A 7958-nucleotide genomic window follows, 5' to 3' on the forward strand; every position below is an offset into this window, starting at 1 on the left:
AAAAGAATGAGGAAAAATGCACAAAAAGGAGACAAAGGATAAATAGGTTTCTTGTGTAGAGAGGTGTCATCATCACCTTGTCTATGCCTAACTTTAAAACATACACATATATCTCCGCCATCTTCGGTATCTACTCGCTTACAAACAAATCAAGCTGAACCAAAACCATGAAATGATACACAAATAAATGAGCGAATAGATGAGCAATACTTCAACAGAAAGGATCGCAACTGATTAAGAGTATGGACACAGTCACAGGTAAAGCCCAAAAGGTAAGTCTCAAAGACAAAAACAAAGTCATTTTATTCTAAATCACCTTAACAACCACGATATCATTTGGAGTTAAAGGATTCACAGATCCTAATACTTAGTAAACGTTTTTTCCTAATACTAGTGAAGATTCAAATTATAGAATAACTCCTCAGACCATCCCCCAGTTGCCCTACCTGCAAAATTGTACAAACAACACCAATACCAGCTCTACACTAAGCAAGGAAATCACTAAAGCATCAACCACTTCAATAAAAAAAATAAAAAAAATGATCGTATAAAATAAAAATTGAAAGCATAGTTATAGATTCCACAAGCATCAAAGGCGCAAGAGTACATAAGAGCCCAAGCCACAATGTCGGAAAATATATTTAGAAAGGGAAGCCTGCAGAATTCAGAAACAACAACAACAACTACTACTACTACTAGTACTAGTACTACACCTCAATTCCAAACAAGTCGGGATCGCTTATATGAATACTCATTGACCATGCTGCTCCATTTAAGCTTATCACATGCAAATATTATACAACATAAAAAAGGTACTACTAGAAGTTCTCTATATTTTTCTACGGACATATAAATCTCTTATATGACAAAAACATATTCCCGAATCCCAACTAACTAAAGGGAAGCCTTAACAATACACTATCCCACCCTAATCAGGTACGATATCTTGTGCCTTAGAAAAGGTTCAGACATTATCACTAATCAGAGCATTTAATGGTACGGCAAAAGACATGTTCAAGGAACATTGTTTTCGAAGACACCTAAGCATATAACAAAATATTAAAAAGCACTCTGACAATTGCACATCAGCAGTAAACCATGAGACTGAAGGAAATATATTTTACCTTCAATGATACATAAAATCTGCCCTGTATTTGGTACAGTAGATCTGTTCTCCTCTTTAGGCGGTTTCTAATAGACACATGTACCTCCGAGTTATCAGATTAGAATCAGGCATCATTCAGATATTGAAGATACTTCCATCAAAAAGATAAATACATAACCTTCTAGAGTAAATGGAGAATACTAATAACAAGCAAAAAGAGACAGGCTCATCCCCTTTTTGAGTAAGGCATACTGACACTCAGCCAGGAAAACTTGGTCGAAGTAGGCCTTAACGAGCTCAAGTAGCTCAACAGCAGGCTTCATTTACTGCAACCTATGGCCGAGCGGTAGGTATTCAAGTGGTTGACAGGGGTCCTGGAGCCAGGGGTACCTTAGTGTCCAAATTCCAAAAGACATGAGTTTTTGTGAATTATCAAGGGACAATCAGGTGTTAAAGTATATTTGACAAACTCCAGTAATTTATCAGGTATTTGACTTGGGATCATAAAGACAATGGTCGCAAAAGTACAGATAAACAAAAGTTTCCACAACCATCAACTAGCTCCCTGTTTTCCTACAGGCAAGAGCTACCAGGTGAAGGAAAATGGGAAAGTTTGGGCATCACACTTGCTCTCTTACGCTCAGAACTTCGAGCAATGGATCTGAGACAATGCCTTCAGGAAATCTCCCACACATTAAAAAAAAAAAAAAAAAAAAAAAACTAAATATCAAAAATCGGATTCTTTTAATCGAGAACCTGAACGGTGAAAATTAGATCATTTAAGTACCAAAGAGAGAAGAAGAGAGAAGATGGGCAATTCCATCACTTGCCTCAAAATACGAGCAACGTATCGTAAGAGCAGAGGAATTCCAGGACTAATTCCATGGCACTTCATATTGCCATTTTCATTTTTATTTGCTGGTGAGGATCATAACCAACAAGATTAAAGTCAGCAGCAACAAAGGAATCTATATCCTTTTTCTGCGGATTGATCTTCAGCACCAAACCCATTCAGAACCAACAGAAGTTAGAGAGGTAGAGATAGATTATAACAATAAAAAGATGACCTCATTACTTACTGGGAAAGGTCTGGGCAACTTCTGAAGCTGGGCTTGCAGAGGTCTGACATGATTACAATAAACATGAGCATCTCCAATGACATGGACAAAATCACCAGGAACTAGATCTGTGAAAAAGAAGGTAAAGCAAGAATCATGAAGAGCATCATAAAAACAAAAGGGACTAAAGTGGGCTCGATGTAGAATGAACAGTGAATAACCATCAAAAGATATGTCACTAATATCAATATACATGAACATTGACGAATCAAAAGTTCAAAAGTGCCAAATCCTTTTTGTAATTAGATCTGCTTTACACAATACAAATAAAATGTAATTGGCTATATCATCAAGCAGTACTATTTAGAACCTTAGCTAGAAATATTAAGGCATAAGATTTTCTCATGTAAATAACAAGGATTGAGTCTCATGAGAAGGGCATAAATTCCATTTCCAAATTCCTCGCTTAGTACATGAGTTTTTGCAATATCTTTTTTGCTTAATCAGAATTCTTATCTACTGTCATGCCTTTAAGTAGGAAGAAAATTTGCTAGTTACTACATAATGCACATGTGAAATTAGCATGAGGCATCCTGACAGCATACCAGAAACATGAGCTATCATGCATGTCAGTAAGGCATAAGATGCAATGTTAAATGGCACTCCCAAACCCATGTCCGCAGATCGCTGATACATCTGACAGGATAACTCCCCATTGGCTACATAAAACTGCAACCACAAGATGACAGAGAAGGTTACTAGATAAACAATAAGTTAAGGCGTAAACAAAACCAAGACAATACTAACTTGAGCAAACATGTGACAAGGTGGGAGCGCCATCAGTTTAAGATCAGAAGGATTCCAAGCTGAAAGAATAATACGTCTGTCATCTGGATTGTTTTTAACTTTATTGATAACATCAGCCAATTGGTCAAACCCTTGGCCACTGTAGTCAGTATGCATGTCAATGTACCTGTATATAGCCGGTCCAATGGAACAAGTTACCACAGAACTCTAGAGTTTTGAACAACTGTATGTCAGACGAGTAAGCTTGAACACTGACCTGGCACCAAAATGTCTCCACTGAAACCCATATACTGGTCCCAAATCACCCTCTTCCCTATCCTTCAAGCCAATACTGAAATAGGATGCCAAACTTAAGACAGTCCAACTTTTCTAATAGACTTGACAGCAAGAACGAGAGAGAAAATCTTAGCTATCAAGATAACCTCTGGATTCATTGCCATCCCAAATATGAATGCCCTTTTCTTGCAGGACCTAAACTAAAAATCTTAGTTATGCAAGCTAAATGGCCCAAAATTCACTAAATAAACTAGTTACAATCTCCAAGATGCCATAACAATTGCAGAAAGCATTAGTGACAAGGAAACAGAATCCAAATCAATCTGTGAGGAGCAGAAAGATACCTCAGCACTTGTTGATCCACTGATGAACCACAGGAGTTCTTCAACAACACCTCTCCAAAAAACTTTCTGAAACCCAAAAGAACAAACAAAATAAGTCAAATGATCTGTTGCAGTTCACATTGTAGCAGTGGAAAAAAATGGACGTGGGTTAAATCAATAGCACATTAAACTGCAAACCAATATATAACACAATACCTTTGTTGTAAGAGGGAGAAACGATTTGCGCAAATTGAATCTCATCTGCAGCATTAGTAAAATATCACAGCATTATGGCAGATACACCAAACAAGCATTAAATTACTTGTACATATAAACAGGGAAGGCAAACAGAGAGGAGCTTGTTTGATATTCTTTCGGCAGGCTTAATAAGGTTACATGCAAAGCTTCACCTTTCCTTCCCCTTTTTATTATTTACATTGTGATCAAATGTGAAACCTTCTATAGCCAATTCTACTTCAAATACTCTCTTCTCCTAACTAAACATATTTGGTGCAATCACTTCTTCAGACACCCAAAATAAAGGAAAAGAGAGAAAAAAGCATACAGAACTGAACTTTATATGTACTTCTCATTACCTGGCAACCAAATTTTGACAAAGTACCAGTGCCAGTCCTATAATCCTTTAGCATGCCATTTGAGATGATCTCTTCAACCAGTCTCAGCTACAAGTATTCTTCATGTTTCTCAAAATATCATTTTAGGCAAGAAGGGAAATGCCTTAACCTCAATACTCAAAGAATCTGAACCGTTCTCAGGAGTCTCACTATTTGCCTGATTAACAGTTTCTACTCCAGAGTTCTTCACACGAACATAGGTGGTAAAAGAATAGCGAATCTTGTTTTCAACCACTGGAAATGATGAGTACCAGGGTTGAAAAATTGAGGTGTCCATAGCAGGAGTAAAAGTATCACAAACAATATCAGTCTCAATTTCAGTGACATGGATTGCATCACAACCCTGATCATTCAGAGAATCTCTGCATCAAGAAGATTAGTGTTGAAATACTAGCATTAAAGGATAGCTAAAAACGAGAACAGCAAGAAAGCTGACCTGAAAATCTCGCCACCTCCTATAACAAACACATTCTCAATAGACAGACCATAAGGTGAGGCTGCCAATAGTTGCAAAGCAGAACCTAAACTTCCACATATGACAGCATTTTATGCTGTAGCAATGCGAAAACTCCCTGAACGTGTGAGGACAACATTGAGGCGCCCGGGAAGAGGCCGGTGTTCAATAGGAATACTTTCCCAAGTCTTTCTTCTCATAACAACAGCATTCTTTTTTGTAGGATCCAACGTAGTCCCTGTGATACTCTTGAAAAACTTGAGATCTGCAGGCAGTCTCCAAGGTAACTTCCCCTCCTTACCAATACCCATATTTTGAGTTGCAGCAACCACAACCTGGTAAGTCCTTTTTGGAGTAGAATGAGCATTGCTGTTATCGTTGGAATGGCCAGTATTTGTTTCGCTGGCCGTAACTGAGTAAGAGACCTGGAATGAACTGAATGAGAATGATCTGCACCTAAGATCAACTGACTGGTTTATGCCAAAGTGCAGTAAAGCCTGAAATATACAGAAGGCACCAAATTTATCAATGATGTGTTCTGGAAGTGTAAGGAAATAGCCTACCAGGAGATGCAAACATCATTCAGTCAATGAGTTCAAAAGTTTAGACAGAAAAAGTTCAAGATTACTACAGCTGTATAGGAAAAAAAAAATAAAAAATGGAACAAGGGTATATAACCAATTGCGACCTATTTAACAATATAGCACAACTGCATATCTAATTATGTAATATTACTAATAAACACAAAAATAGGTAAGAAATTTATAATGCAAAAGTTCAGGTAATACTATCTAGTCGCCGCTCATTCCAAGCAGGCAATAAAAGGCTCCAGCCACTAGCCCGGCTTATTCAGCAGCAAAGAAAATGTAATGGTTTGAGTTGAACTATCAAGAATTAATGCAAAAAACATCGCTAGTTAATCTCACTTAATTGTCAGGAATTACAACCGAAAGCTAATTGATAAAAATTTACTCTCTTTGCAGAATAACCATTTAAGGAACTCAAAAAAATAGAAAATTGAGAAAGAAATATTTTATAACTCTAAAAGCATTAAGGCAAAGAAATTAGGCTACTGAAATTGTACGAGAAGCAGGATAAATAACAAAAAGAAAAAAAAAAGGGAGAAATTTTAAAGAGCTTATCACTGATCGTCGAAGCATTGCATGTGAGAGATAGCCATGTACTTATTTTAACTGTGCCTGATTTCAATAGCTTGTTTAAGTAAGCTAGATAAATTCAACGGTACGATTTGAGCAAATTATCTAAGATATCAGGACAGCATGTAAAGGAAATGCAGCAAGAACTTAGGAATCACCACAACTCACATGATACGAACTATTTTTACAGATGAGATTAATATAAACTAAAATATCAATCCTCAATTTAAAATCAAACTATTAACAAAGCTCATAAAACCATATCTGAGAGATACGATACGTCATTCGATTATTTTTTTACAATACTTAATTGTGCTTTAATTTAATAGCTCAGTAAAGCAAAAGAAATTTCAAATTCAATTACAGCAAATTAACGAAGAACATGTCACGAGAAGCCTGTAAAGGAAATGCAGCAAGAATTTAAGAATCAGCAGAACTCACACAACACGAACTATTTTTATAGGAAAAAGGGAAATGCAGCAAGAATTTAAGAATCAGCAGAACTCACACAACACGAACTATTTTTATAGGAAAAAGGGAAAAGGTGCAAATATACGCTAAACTTGATATTTAGAGCAGATATACCTTTATTAAAATAATAATATATATATATATATATCGTTATAAAAATAGTGTAAATATACCCATTTCACTTATAGAATTTTTTAAAAAAAATTATTTAGGTTTTTTTAATTAAAAAAATGCCACGTTGTTGTAAAAAAATAAGTCTACCCATTTTTAGTAGACTATTTTTTTTAAAGCAAGCCCCGTGTAATTTTTTTCTGATGGGTCGGGTCTGGTTCGTTTAAAAAAATGGGTGAACTTATTTTTTTTAAAGTCACGCGATATTTTCTTAATTAAAAAATAAGCTAAATGATTTTGTAAATAAATTCTATAGTGAAAAGGGTATATTTGCACCATTTGTGTTACGGCAGGGTATATATGCACCACTTTTTTAAGGAGGAGTATATCTGCTCTGAATGGCAAAGTTGAGGGGTATATTTACACCTTTTCCTTAGAGAAAATTAATACAAAGTAAATGCATCAGAAAGTCAATCCTAAATTTAAAACGAATCATTTTTTTATGACAAGGAAACTCGCAGTCGCTGTTAGTGTCAAGTTTTTATGATAACAATTTTATTTATGTAGGTATAAATGTATAATGATTAAATCGCACAAGGAAGCAAAGGACTTCAACAAAGTTGACTACTTGTATAAAAGAGCCCACAAGGCAGCCCAACAGTTGCATAAACGAGATGGGCTTACAAGTCCAAATCAGTGAAGACTTCATAGCCCTACAATTGGGTACTGCTATATGGCAAATATCGTAGTGGCTGAACAAGAGATTCTTACAGCTGCAAGCAGTACTAAATAAGTTCAAGGAAGGAAAGAAGATATGCGCTATTAAAGGAGAAATATCCCACAGAATGTAACAATCTTGTTGATTGACAATGCGGCTTCATCACACAAGGAAAGAAGCACTAGAAAGTAACAGCTCCAGCCTTATTCTTGGAAATAGGATCACTAATTCCTTTTTCCAATAATCAAATCCCTTGGGTTGATATCTCTGCGTGAAGAGCCTAAACAGCTTTAAAAGGGCTGCTTCACAAAACAAGAAGATATACTTAGTCTCATTCTCTCAGTGCTCTGCTTTACTTTTCATAAACATTGTATGTCTGTGTGATTTATAGTGTAAGAAAAAAGAAAGGAGAGTTATAGTATAGCTTGTGAGGCTCTGTATCAAAAAGATTAAGAGTGATTTGAGTGTAGACGTAGGAGCTCCATTCAAACCTCCATTGTACCAAACCTTTAACAAAGAGGCTGCGAAAAACACTCTTTACCTAAGGGGTGGACTAGGATTCACATTGAATGCGAACCAAAGGTATAAAATATTTGGTGTCATTTATCTTCTGCATTTTACTTTAGCATTCTGCGAGCAAACAGTCGACTACTGATTCAACCTAGTCGACTAACAGATCGAAAAATTACAATTCACCCCCCCCCCCTGCACTTTCAATTAGTATCAGAGCTAGGTCTCACCTTCAGTTGCTTAACCGCAAGTGAGAAAAGATCAAATGGCTGGATATCAAATTCCTGGAGCAATATTACAAGATGGGCACTCCACAACAAGGCCACCATACTT

General features: G+C 36.2%; 1 pseudogene; it reads right to left on the reverse strand.

The window, feature by feature from the left end:
- Nucleotides 1–1092: 1092 nt before the first annotated feature.
- LOC132061811 (bifunctional dihydrofolate reductase-thymidylate synthase-like) lies at nt 1093–6092 on the reverse strand (annotated as a pseudogene).
- Nucleotides 6093–7958: the final 1866 nt, after the last annotated feature.

This window comes from Lycium ferocissimum, chromosome 7, assembly GCF_029784015.1.
Source record: "Lycium ferocissimum isolate CSIRO_LF1 chromosome 7, AGI_CSIRO_Lferr_CH_V1, whole genome shotgun sequence".
Lineage (NCBI taxonomy): Eukaryota > Viridiplantae > Streptophyta > Magnoliopsida > Solanales > Solanaceae > Lycium > Lycium ferocissimum.